At 41.0% G+C, this 12,630-nt stretch overlaps 1 protein-coding gene across 2 annotated transcripts in view; it reads left to right on the forward strand.

The window, feature by feature from the left end:
• LOC122549941 (ras-related protein Rab-5A) overlaps window positions 1-12,630 on the forward strand; it is a 41,693-nt gene that overhangs the window by 5,853 nt on the left and 23,210 nt on the right. Inside the window, exon 1 of one of the 2 annotated variants that reach the window (XM_043690214.1) lies at window positions 12,027-12,045. The exons of the other annotated variant lie outside the window; for it this stretch is intronic. The gene's annotated coding sequence lies outside the window, so the exon portion shown is untranslated. Of the gene's footprint in view, window positions 1-12,026; window positions 12,046-12,630 lie in introns of those variants that run through there. 2 annotated transcript variants of the gene reach the window in all.

Genomic DNA, 12,630 nt, shown 5'->3' on the forward strand with positions numbered 1-12,630 from the left:
GGAGGGAGGCACAGGGTTAATGTGTCGGAGGGAGGGAGGGTGGCCCGGGGTCAGTGTGTCAGAGGGAGGGTGGCCCGGGGTCAGTGTGTCGGAGGGAGGGTGGGTGGGAGGCTCCGGGGTCGGTGTGTCAGAGAGAGGGAGGGAGGGAGGGAGGGAGGCCCGGGGTCAGCGCGTCAGAGAGAGGGAGGGAGGCCCCGGGGTCAGTGTGTCGGAGAGAGGGAGGCCGTGTTCTGCATGTCAGAGGGAGGAAACGGGGCCCTGAGGTCTGCGGGTCAGTGGGAGCGAGGGAGGGCCCCAAGGGCTGCGGGTCAGTGGGAGCGAGGGGGGGCCCCGAGGGCTGCGGGTCAGTGGGAGCGAGGGGGGCCCCCGAGGGCTGCGGGTTAGTGGGAGCGAGGGGGGCCCCCCAAGGGCTGCGGGTCAGAGGGAGAAACATGAAATTGGGCCTTGTTTTGAAAGGGATAGATCCAGTCATCTGAGAGAGGAGTGGTAGAAGATTCTGAAGGGTGGGGGTCTGCATGTCAGAGTGGGAAACTTGGGGGAAGGGGCAGTGTGTCTAAGGGAGTGGGGTGTTGGCTTGAGAGAAATATTGGGTCAGAGACAGGCAGAAAGGGAGGGGATGTAGTTGTAGCATCTTCAAAAAAAGCGGTTTCAAAGTTTGAGTGACAGAGATGGGAGGGGTGTCCTTGGTGGGAGGTGGCTCAACCTGTTAGTTTGAATGTTTGAAACCCAGGTCCTGGTGACTGGCCGTGCTATTCTTTCCTTAATACTGCAGGGCTTGCTCTTGCCACCACCCCTCTGAGCCCCACCCTTTTCACCTCTCCAGGCCCTGCTCTTGTCATATCTTTCTCCTCAAATAACGTCCCATTCCTGCTGCCAACTCTTCTCCCTGCCCCCGCAACCCTGTTGTTCTGACATCCACCCTCAGCTGCACTGAAATCATAGTTATTATTAGGTCAACATTACATTTGGATGGCAAAGGGTTGTATGTTAGGTAAAACATTGTTATACAAATGAATTTCCTTCAAAATCAAAAGTGGAGATTGGAAATCTGAAATAATCAAAAATGCTGGAAACTTGGCAGGCTATGCAACAACTGACTAATAAGAAATGTAAAGTGCAACAAGTCTGAATCTTTGGTTTCTTCGTAGTTATGTAACAGAATTTCTAAATAACCTCAATTAACTCTGTCCAATGGTAATTTTAATTAACCTGCAGTCATCTTGCTTTAACCTGGAGTCTTTTACAGAATTTTTTGTGGTCATTATCTGTGCTAGTTTGTAATGAAACCATGTTGCCTTATATGCACCAAAAAGACACGACTTCCCAATGTCGCCTTCGTCTTCCACTGTTTTGAGTTTTGAATTTAGAAAAGAAGAATGCCAATGCAGCTTTCAACCAGGACTTATTGCTTATTATTTTTCTTGGAAATTCTTAAGTAAAAGTGGTTTAATTTTTAGCCATCACTAAAGATTGAACTGTAGAGTTGCAACTAAATTGTGGCTAACTACGTTTTTCGAAGGAAAAAGTAAATGCTGTCCTCATCTGAGCGTTAAAGCTGTTATCTATTATATAGGCTGCCAGGATTTTCAGTTTGGAATAAAGCTGCTTGAAACTTGGGTAAAAAGAAAAGTATGCTCTTCATATTTCTAATTTATAGGTTGGCAGCAAAATGAACAGGTTTACAGCTATTAACGCTGAACATAGGAACTGGAGTAGGCCATTCAGCTCCTTAAACCAATTCCACTACTCAATATCATGGCTGAGCTGTGGCCTAACTCTAAATACCAGCCTTTGGCACATATCCCTTTAATATCTTTGCTACCCAAAATTTTATCTCCAATTTAAAATCGACAACTGATCTAACATCCACTGCTATTGTGGAAGAAAGTTCTAAATGTCTGCTGACTTTTGTGTGTAGAAGTGCTCCTTAACATGTTTCTGAATAGTTTGGCCCTAATTCTACGACTATGCCTCCTAGTCCTAAAATTCCAAACCAGTGGATATAGTTTATCTTTATCTATCCTGTTTCTCCCCATTAATATCTTGGAAAACTTTGATCAGATCGCCCCATTAACCTTTGAAATTCTAGACTAAAAAGGTCTCGTTTGTAGAATCCTTCCTCGGACTTAACCCCTGAAATCCAGGTATCATGTTTCCATTATCTATTATTATGTAGAGACTGTAGAAACCTATTAAACACTTTTTAAGCAGTCGGCTGCTAAAACAAACGTCTCCTATACTGTTTGATTCCTGTCGATTTGATGTCTGTAACAAGTTATGTGTTTACACCAAAGTAATTTGTTATTAACTTTAGTTTTGTGGGTGAGTAGAGTGTTTGTTGCTAACAGTTTTTCTGTTTCTTACAATCTTATGACTCTTGCCTCTTGTTTAACGTAACACTTGTACACCAAACCTATTCGTTTGTAATCTGCTCTGGCATTTCTTTGTTAGTTTATAGCTAAATGTGTTAATCCTCTGTTTGTCAGAAATGTTATCAAAGAGCCATTCTGTAAGTTACTTGAAGCATGCTAGAATTCTTTCCTATTTCCTATCTACTGGTAAATACAGCAATAATGTATTGAAGTAGTATAGTGTTTACTTCAGTCTTTCCTTATTTATGAAAATATTCTATAAACCGAATAATGGCTGTAATAATTTCAACTTTTGATATTTATAATTTGTATCATGATAGATACAGAATCATATAATTTTACAGTCCAGAAGGAGGTCATTCAACCCATGTCCCTACTGTCTCCTGCGCAGATACCCAGCTAGTCCTGTTCTCCAGCCTATCGCTGTAGCCCTCTAAATTTGTCACTTTCAAATATATATCCTGCTGTCTTTTGAAAGTATCTATAGAATCTGCTTTCACCACACTCAGTGCATTCCAATCCCTAACAACTGAGTAGAGAAGTTTCTCCTCATCTCACTCCTAGCTCTTGCTGATAATCTTGAAATTGTGACCCCTAGTTACTGACATATCAACTAGTGGAAACAGAATATTCATCTTTACACTAACGTCACCTCTTAATCATCTCTGAAGAGATGAAGATCTCTGAAGGATAAGAGCAATTTCTTTAATCTTTCCTTGTATCTAAAATCCTTCATTCCGGGTATTGTTCTAGGAAATGAAACACAAGAAATGCTGGAAATCACAGCAGATCAGGCAGCATCTGTGGAGAGAGTAAGCTAACGTTTTGAATCTGGTTGACTCTTCATCAGAATCATCAAGATTCGAAATGTTAGCTTGCTCTCTCCATAGATGTTGCCTGATCTGTAATTTCCATTTTTAATTTCAGTACAGATTCCAGCATCTAGTAGTTTACTCCTACGTCATTTTAGTAAATCTCCTTTGCACTCTCTATAGGACTGTAACATCCTTTCTTAAATAAAACGTTTAGACAGAACACAATACTCCAAATGGGGTCTGAGCAATAATTTGTAGAAGTGTAGTGTCACTTCCTTTTTCACTCTATGCTTCTGTTTATAAACCCAAGGATCCTACAAGCTGCTTTAACAACTATTTCAGCCTGCCTGGCCACCTTCAGAGAATTATCACTGGAATCCTGAGGTCCTTCTGCTCCTGTAGCCCTCTCAAAGTAGTACCAATGAGCCTACATTGTATCTCTGTTTCTTCTACCAAAATGCATTACCTCACACTTGTCAGCATTGAAATTCATCTGCTCGGTGTCTGCCCATTTAGCCAAATTGTCACTGTTGCTCTGAAGTTCCTCTGTGTTATCCTCGCAATTCACTATTCTCCTTACAAATGTGTTGCTGGAGAAGCGCAGCAGGTCAGGCAGCATCAAGGAGAAGGAGAATCGACGTTTCGGGCATAAGCCCTTCTTCAGGAATCAGTATTTCAGAAGAGGCCTCACATATGTCCTGTACAACCTCTACATAACATCCCAACTCCTATGCTCAGAGGACTAAACAATGAAGGCAAGCATGCCAAATGTCTTTTTTGACCATTTGTTTATATGTGATGCAACCTTTAAAGAAATATGTACATGCTGCCCTAGATCCCTCTGTTCAACAACACTACCCAAGGTGCTACCATTAATTGTATAAGGCGAAAGTGAGGACTGCAGATGCTGAAGATCAGAGTTGAAAAGTGCTGGAAAAGCACAGCAGGTCAGGCAGCATTCGAGGAGCAGGAGAATCCATGTTTTGGGAATAAGTCCTTTGTCAGGAATGTATTTAAAGTAATAACGTTAATTGTATAAGCCCTACTTTTGTTTGTTGGACCAAAATACAATGCCTCACATTTATCCAGATTGAACTCCGTCTGCCATTTTTCAGCCCATTGACCCATTTGATCAAGATCCTCTTGTAATCTTGGAAAACTTCCTTCACTCTACTATGCCACCAATTTTGGTGTCATCCACAAACTTCTAAATGCTCCCACCAATTTTCATAGGCAGGTTTAAGATTACTTCTAAATTAATTTCAAGAGAACTTGTTAAGTAATAACATTTTGTGAAAAACATTGCCTAGATTTCATATGTTTTAAAATAATAATTATTCAGCTATCTATATAATACTCATAATGGAGTCCATCCAGATGCCAGTAGAAAGTTGACTTGTAATGGAACATTTAATGAAGTTGCTTAACTGGTTTTATTTGACATGATTTGCATTATTATCTAATATGGAAAAAAGATTAAGTAATATGTTTTCTCTTTGATTTATATTTGTATCTTTCTTTATATTTCTAGTGTTTTTTTTTAAAAACCTTTATCTGCAATTTGTGCGATTTCTTACCCTAATCCCATTCAATTACATTCACCATGCTTTGACAATCTTTATCAACTTGTGAAATAATGCATTATTTCCCACTTTTAAATATTACACAATCTTGCCATCACCAACATAAACTAAGGGCACGTTTTGCCAAGCATCTCAGTCAGGCTCACAAGGGCCAACCTGACCTCCCAGCCACCGCCCATTTCAATTCCCTTTCCCATTCCCCCTCCAACATGACCATCCTCGGCCTCCTTCATTGCCACAGTAAATCAGAATGCACATTGGAGGAGCAACATCTCATCTTCTGCCTAGACAGCCTTCAGCCCGGAGGATTCAACATTGAGTTCTCCAATGTCAAATGACCTCCATTCCCATCCCCTGACTCCCTTTCAAGCCCCACCGATTCCCTTCCATTCCTCTGAGTGACCCTTCCTTCCAGCTACCAACTAGATTCATTCCCCCCCATCAACCAACCAGGCCGTACCCTCAATCTGTGTTCACCTATCCCTACCTCATCTTCCACCCTAAACCCTCCCCCAGTCTCCCCTTTACCTGCAGTTCCCCTTACCTCCACTCCTTGTCCTGAAGAAGGGTCACACCCAAAACATTGACTTCTTCACCTCCACCTCCTGATGCTGTCTGGCCTGCTGTGTTCTTCCAGCCTCCTACTTGTCTACAAACACCGTGGGGCAGAAAACTATATTGGGCTTATATATATACACCCCCCCCCCCCCCCCCCCCCAAACTGTGGTGCTAGTGTTGGGATAGGCATTAAGCAGTGGATTAGAAATGCAAGAAATAAAGGTAAAGCCTAATTATTCCTCTGATCAGAGGAATAGATAGAGTAGACAGTCAGAAACCTTTTCCCGGGTACAACAGAGTGTTACAAGGGGACATAAATTTAAGGTGAAGGGTGGAAGGTATAGGGGAGCTGTCAGGGGTGGGTTATTTACCCAGAGAGTGGTGGGGGCATGGAATGCGCTGCCTGTGGGAGTGGTAGTCAGAATCTTTGGTGACCTTTAAGCGACAATTGGATAGGTACATGGATGGGTACTTAAGCTAGGACACATGTTCGGCACAACATCGTGGGCCGAAGGGCCTGTTCTGTGCTGTATTGTTCTATGTTCTAATTATGGACAACGTAGATCTGCGTCTCTGTCTGCATGCTGTTTGGGCCAATCAAATCAGTGACAATGTTGGAGAGGAAGAGTTCCTTGAGTGTGTTTGAGATGGTTTTCTGCATCAGTACATTGAGGAACTAGAAACTATGCTGTCCTGAACTAGATATTGTATAATGAGAAAGGAATAATTGGCAGTCTCGCTCATAATATATAGAACTCTTCATTAAGGTGGAGAGTGATGTAGTTGATTCTGAAACTCGGGTCCTGAATCAAAATAAAGATTGTTTGAGGTGCAAGCTCATGATAAATTGGGAAACATTATTTAAAGGGATGATGACTCGCATTTTTAAAAATATGCAGAGGAACTGGAAAGACTATTCATTTCTGTCTGGCACATAAAATGGGACAAGTGGCCTAACCATGGATGATGAGAATTTCAGGATGGTGTTAGATCCAAAGAGCAGGTTGAATTTCAAAGAGGAGGAGGATGGGATTGATCAAGAGGGGGAAAATAGAGTACTAAAGTAAGCTTATGGAGAACAAACTGACTGGAAAAGCTTCTATAGGTATGTGAAAAGATGATTGGGGAAGGCAAATGTAGGTCCTTAACTTCTCTTATTTAGAAAAGTAACAATGGGGAACAAAGAGATGGAGACCAATGAAATACATATTTTGATTCCTAAGGAAGTGGCCCTCGAAATAGTGGATGCATTGCTAATTGTCCTTCAACGTTCTTTAGAGTCTGGAACAGATACTATAGATTCGAAAGTAACTATTGTAACCCCACTATTTTAAAAAGACTTGTTGACAGAATAAAGGGAATTATACTCCAGTTAGCATGACATAAGTAATGGGAAAATGGTGGAGTTCATTGTTTTTTCAAAAAGAATAACAAAGCATTCGAAAAACAGTGACACGTTTGGACAGCATCAGCATGGATGTATGAATGGGAAAGCATGCTTGACAAATTACTGAAATATTTCAAGGATGTAACTAGTAGAGTTGATTAAAGGGGGAGTGGTTGTATGTGATTTCTTCAGACTTTCAGAAGAATTTGGTATGGCCCGACAAAAGAGATTAACATTTAAAATTAGTGTGGGGTTGGGTGTCATGTACTGATGTGGATAACGAACTAGTAGGCAGACAGGAAACAATAGAAATAAACAATCCTTTTCCAAGTGGTAGGCATTGGTTACTGCAGGGATCAGTACTTGGACCCAGAGATTCACAATATAGATTAATGATTTAGGTGAGGAAACTAAATGTAACATCTCTTAAGTTTGTAAATAGCAGAAAGCTGGGTGAGAGACTGAACTGTGATTTGGACAAGTTGAGTGAATGGACAAATGCATAGCATGCAGTGATGGTATGGATAAATATGAAGTTATCCACTTTGGTAGCAAACACAGGAAGGCAGGTTATTATCTGAATGGCTTTAAATTGGGAAAAGGGGAGCTACAATGATTCCTGGGTGATCTTGTATTCCAGTCACTGGAAGTAAGTGTGTGGGTGCATCAGCCAGTGAAGAAGGCAAATGGTATGTGGATCCTGTGCTGCACTTATACACATCCTTGGTGAGACCACATCTGAGTATTGTTTGCAATTTTGATCTCCTTGTTTAAGGAAGGACGTTTTTGTTATGGAGGGAGTACAGCTAAGATTTACCAGACTGATTCCTGGGTTGGCAGGATTGATGAATGAAGAGAGACTGTTTTGATATTCACTGCAGTTTAAAAGAATTTGTTGGCGTTGGGGGAATCTCAGAGAAACCTATGAAACTCTAACAGGACAGATGGTAAACACAGGAAGGATATTCCTGACTGCGGATTACAGAAGTAGGGGTCACAGTTTAAGGATATGGGTTGGACCACAGGACTGATTAGGGAGAATATTTTCACCCAGCATGTAGCGGGTCTGTGAAATTCTTTGCCACAGAAAACAGTTACGGCTAAAATGTTGAATTTTTCCAAGGATTAAAGGTGTGAGGACAGTGGAAGTAGGGTACTGATTTGGTAGATCAATCATCGCAATGAGCTGCAGAGCAGGCTCGAAAGGCTGAATGACCTACTTCAGTTCCTACTTTGTGTTTGTATTAATTTTCTTTCCTTGACTGCTTCCTGCATGTACTGAATAATGCTGAGTGTGACAGCTCTCCAGCTGCCTGTCTTGATAACTCTTTGTAAATTAATTGAAGTTGTTTGTGTTGGAGGAGTCAAATAGACTGTATTGTCAGAGTATAATCTATGACCAGATTTCTAACAAGGTTAAGAGCAAATTGATGTTCATTGGCTGACTTTTTTTAAAAAGTAATTTAGCAAATCAATCCAACTTAATTCATAAATTCTTTTATGTGTCCCAATTATTATGTTGCTTTCTGCGCAGATTACTTTGAAACTACAATGAGACTTCCTGATTTTTTGCCCTTTTTCTAAACACTTACGAAATACCGGGTGCCTGTAATTTACCTTTTTGAATATAAAACCATGCCAAGTTACCATTTAACATTTATGAAAGTAGGAACCAGTTTTTACGTCAACTCATGGAGAGTAAAACAAAATGTCTTATTAATCTGAACTCTGTTTTTTTTCCTGTTTGTTTGATCTCAGTTTGTCAAATTACTTATGTACTAGATTTAGTGGTAATTAATGAACCAAATATTGTTTAGTAAGGGGACGCCTTGCACATAGGGAACATCCTGTGAACAGTAACCATATATGACTGGAGTACATGTAGGCATTTGAGAGGGAGAAAAGTGAGTCATGAACTAAGAAAAAAAGAATGGGATGTAAACTGAAAGACTGGATGGGAATCGTTAACCAGTAACCCTGTAAACAGGCGGTACCTGAGGAAAATAATTTGGTACTATATAAAACTACTGCATTGCCCAGAAAGCCATGTACTCAACTATTGCATACCTAAGTTGAGATTGTGTTGCTGGAAAAGCACAGCAGGTCAGGCAGCATCCGAGGAGCAGGAAAATGCCTGTTTCAGGCCAGATTCCTGATGAAGGGCTCCGGCCTGAAACAGTTGATTTTCCTGCTTCTCGGATGCTGCCTGACCAGCCATGCTTTTCCAGCAACACACACTCAACTCTGATCTCCAGCATCTGCATATGTCACTGACTGCTATTGCATACCTAAACAAACACTCAACAAATATGGTAACAAGAGACTTGCAGCAGTGCAAAGTAGAATCCAATAAGTTGAGATAGCTATTAAAGAGAAACAACAGAAGATGAAATGTGAAACTACGATCACTGTTCAAAAAAGCAAATGAAGTATCATAGTTTGCATTAAGTTTCCAAGAAGCTGTTAATGTCCTACATGTCAATTATAAGCTAAAATGATCTTGCCTTTATTTGTGTTACATTTTAAGCAGGAGCATATCGTAGTCATAGAGATGTACAGCATGGAAACAGATCCTTCCGGCAACTCGTCCATGCCAATCAGATATCCTAACCTAATCTAGCCCCGTTTGCCAGCACTTGACCCATATCCTGCTAAACTCTTCCTATTCATATACCCATCCAGATGCCTTTTAAATGCTGTAATTGTACCAGCCTCCTCCACTACTTCTGGCAGCTCATTCCATACACGCATCACCCTCTGTGAGAAAATGTTGCCGCTTAGGTGCCTTTTATGTCTTTCCCCTCTCGCCTTAAACCTATGCTCTCTGGTTCTGGACTTCCCCCACCCCAGGGAAAAGATTTTGTCTGTTAGCGTATCCATGCCCCTCATGATTTTATAAACCTCAATAAGGTCACCCCTCAGCCTCCAACGCTCCAGGGAAAACAGCCCCAGCCTATTCAACCTCTCTCTATAGCTCAAATCCTCCAACCCTGGCAACATCCTTGTAAATCTTTTCTGAACCCTTTCAAGTTTCACAACATCCTTCCGACAAAATTGCACGCAAAATTCCAAAAGTGGCCTAACCAATGTCCTGTACAGTTGCATCATGACCTCCCAGCTTCTATACTCAATACTCTGACCAATAAAGGAAAGCATACCAAACGCTGCCTTTACTATCCTATCTACCTGTGACTGTACTTTCAAAAAACTATCAAACCACACTCGACAGTCTCTTTGTTCAGTTGCACCCCCTAGGGCCTTACCATGAAGTGGATAAGTCCTGTTCTGATTTACTTTTCCAAAATGCAAACCCTTTCATTAAAATTAAACTCCATCTGCTACGCCTAAGTCCATTGGCCCATCTGATCAAGATCCCATTGTATTGTGAGGTAACCTCCTTCGCTGTCCACTACACCTCCAATTTTGGTGTCATCTGCAAACTTACTAACTATACCTCCTATGCTCACATCCAAATCATTTATATAAATGACAAAAAGCAGTGGATCCAGCACTGATCACAGGCCTCCAGTCTGAAAAACAAACCACCACCACCCTCTGTCTTCTATCTTTGAGGCAGTTTGTATCCAAATGGCTAGCTCTCCCTTTATTCCATGAGATCCAACCTTGCTACCCAGTCTCCCTTTAGGAACCTTGTCAAATGCCTTACTGTTTCATAGAGATCACATCTACCGCTCTGCCCTCATCAATCCTCTTTGTTACTACTTCAAAAAAACCTCAATCAAGTTTGAGAGACATGATTTCCCACACACACAGCCATGCTGACTATCCCTAATCAGTCCTTGCCTTTCCAAATACATGTAAATACTGTCCCTCAGGATTCCCTCCAACAACTTGCCCACCACCTACATCAGGCTCACCGGGCTGTAGTTCCCTGGCTTTTCCTTACCACCTTTCTTAAATAGTGGCACCACGTCAGCCACTTCTGGCACCTCACCTGTGACTATCATTGATACAAATATCACAGTAAGAGGCCCAACAATCACCTCTCTAGCTTCCCACAGAGTTCTAGGGTACACCTGATCAGATACTGGGGATTTATTGTGAAGAATACATTAAATAGTATAATTCTATTCAGAAAGCATTAGAATTTGAGATTGAAGTCACCAGGCACGCTATTCCATACACATAATGTGGTTCAGAAATTTTTTGAAAGTCTGATAGACTGAGTGTAAGAAACTTCTAGATAGGAATTCACAATTCCAAAGTGCTGGGGAAAAACTGAGGGTATGCAATCCATAGTAAAATTGAAGAATTGAAAATGGATACAGTTGGATAAAGATTTGAGGAAGTTGATATGAATTGAGAATAGACTAAGGAAGCAAACTTATGCTGAACTAGCCAGAAGTGAGTGACAAATATTTCAGCTGAAAGCAGAATACATAGTTTGTCAGCAAAGATCAACTCTAAATAATTTGCTTAAAAATGCTATTTCAGACTTTATCATTATCATAAAGCTATACGATATGGAAATAGATCCTTCGGTCCAACTCATCCAGGCCAACCAGATATCCTAACCTAATCTAGTCACGTTTGCCAGCATTTGGCCCATATCCTTCTAAACCTTTCTTATTCATTTACCCCTCCAGATGTCTTTTAAATGTAATTGTACCAGCCTCCACCACTTCCTCTGGCAGCTCATTCCATACACATGCTACTTTCTGCATGTAAAACGTCCCTTTCAAATCTTTCACCTCTCACCTTAAACCTATGCTGTCTAGTTTTGGACTTGTCTATTTATCCTATCCATGCCCCTCATGATTTTGTAAACCTCTATAAGGTACCCCTCAGCTTTCAACGCTCCAGGGAAAACAGCCCTAGCCTTATCGTAGATATCATCAAATCCCTATAATGTGGAAACTGACCATTGGGCCTCACAAGTCCACACCGTCCCTCTGAAGAATATCCCACCCAGACCCATTGCCCTACTCTAGTATTCTACATTTACTCTGACTAATGCAACTAACCTACACGTCCCTGAACACTGGATAATTTAGCATTGCCAATCCACCTGACCTGCACATCTTTGGATTGTGGGAGGAAACCAGAGCACCTGAAGGAAATCCATGCAGACACTGGGAGAACCATAAAGACAGTCACCCGTGACTGTATGATTAAGTATGTAAGTCCTGCCCTGATTTGCCTTCCTAAGACATAGCACCTCACATCTTGATGACATGATGGCAATAAATGATTTCCTGTTTGACAGTGTTCAAGCAAGATCATCAGAGAAATAACCGCAATTCACTTTCTTTTCTTCTTCTTTGGATAGGTGGTATGTAGTTGACTTAAGCAAGCAAAGTTTTAGCAAGGTGAGGCTTTGTTTTCAAAAACAATTAAAAATTGTTAATTTCAAAGGCTCACTTCTGCATATCTGGAGCACTGGAAGTATTGTTACATACTAATTCTAACACTGTTATTTAACTGCTAACCAAGCAAATATCTACTCTGACACTATGTTGGCTCTGAGATTGTGTAATATAATGTTGATCTTCTAACATGCAAGTTACCCAGTTCAAAACCGAACAGAACCGTCACTAAAGTTTTGGCATCACGGTATAGCAGCAAGATCTTAGATCACTTTGGAATGTGCAGCTGGAGTCGTGTATTTGAGTAATTGCACAACAGATCAATTGAAAGTCCCAAAGTCATCTTGTTATGACACGGGGTAAACTCTCCTGCTTAATTTAAAACACAGAAAACACATAAAAGATTTAGCCCGTGCAGTAATCTATAAAGATTAGAGTGGCCAAGAACTATGTAAAATAAAAATTAAAAACTTCATTTCTTAAAGTTTAACAGAGAATAATTAATTAACCACTATTTACAATTTCTTTCTCTAACCTATCTTCTACCTTCCCTTCTATAATACTAGTCTGATAAGACTCCCAATTAAG

The sequence above is a fragment of the Chiloscyllium plagiosum genome, chromosome 5, assembly GCF_004010195.1.
Source record: "Chiloscyllium plagiosum isolate BGI_BamShark_2017 chromosome 5, ASM401019v2, whole genome shotgun sequence".
Taxonomy (NCBI): Eukaryota; Metazoa; Chordata; class Chondrichthyes; order Orectolobiformes; family Hemiscylliidae; genus Chiloscyllium; species Chiloscyllium plagiosum.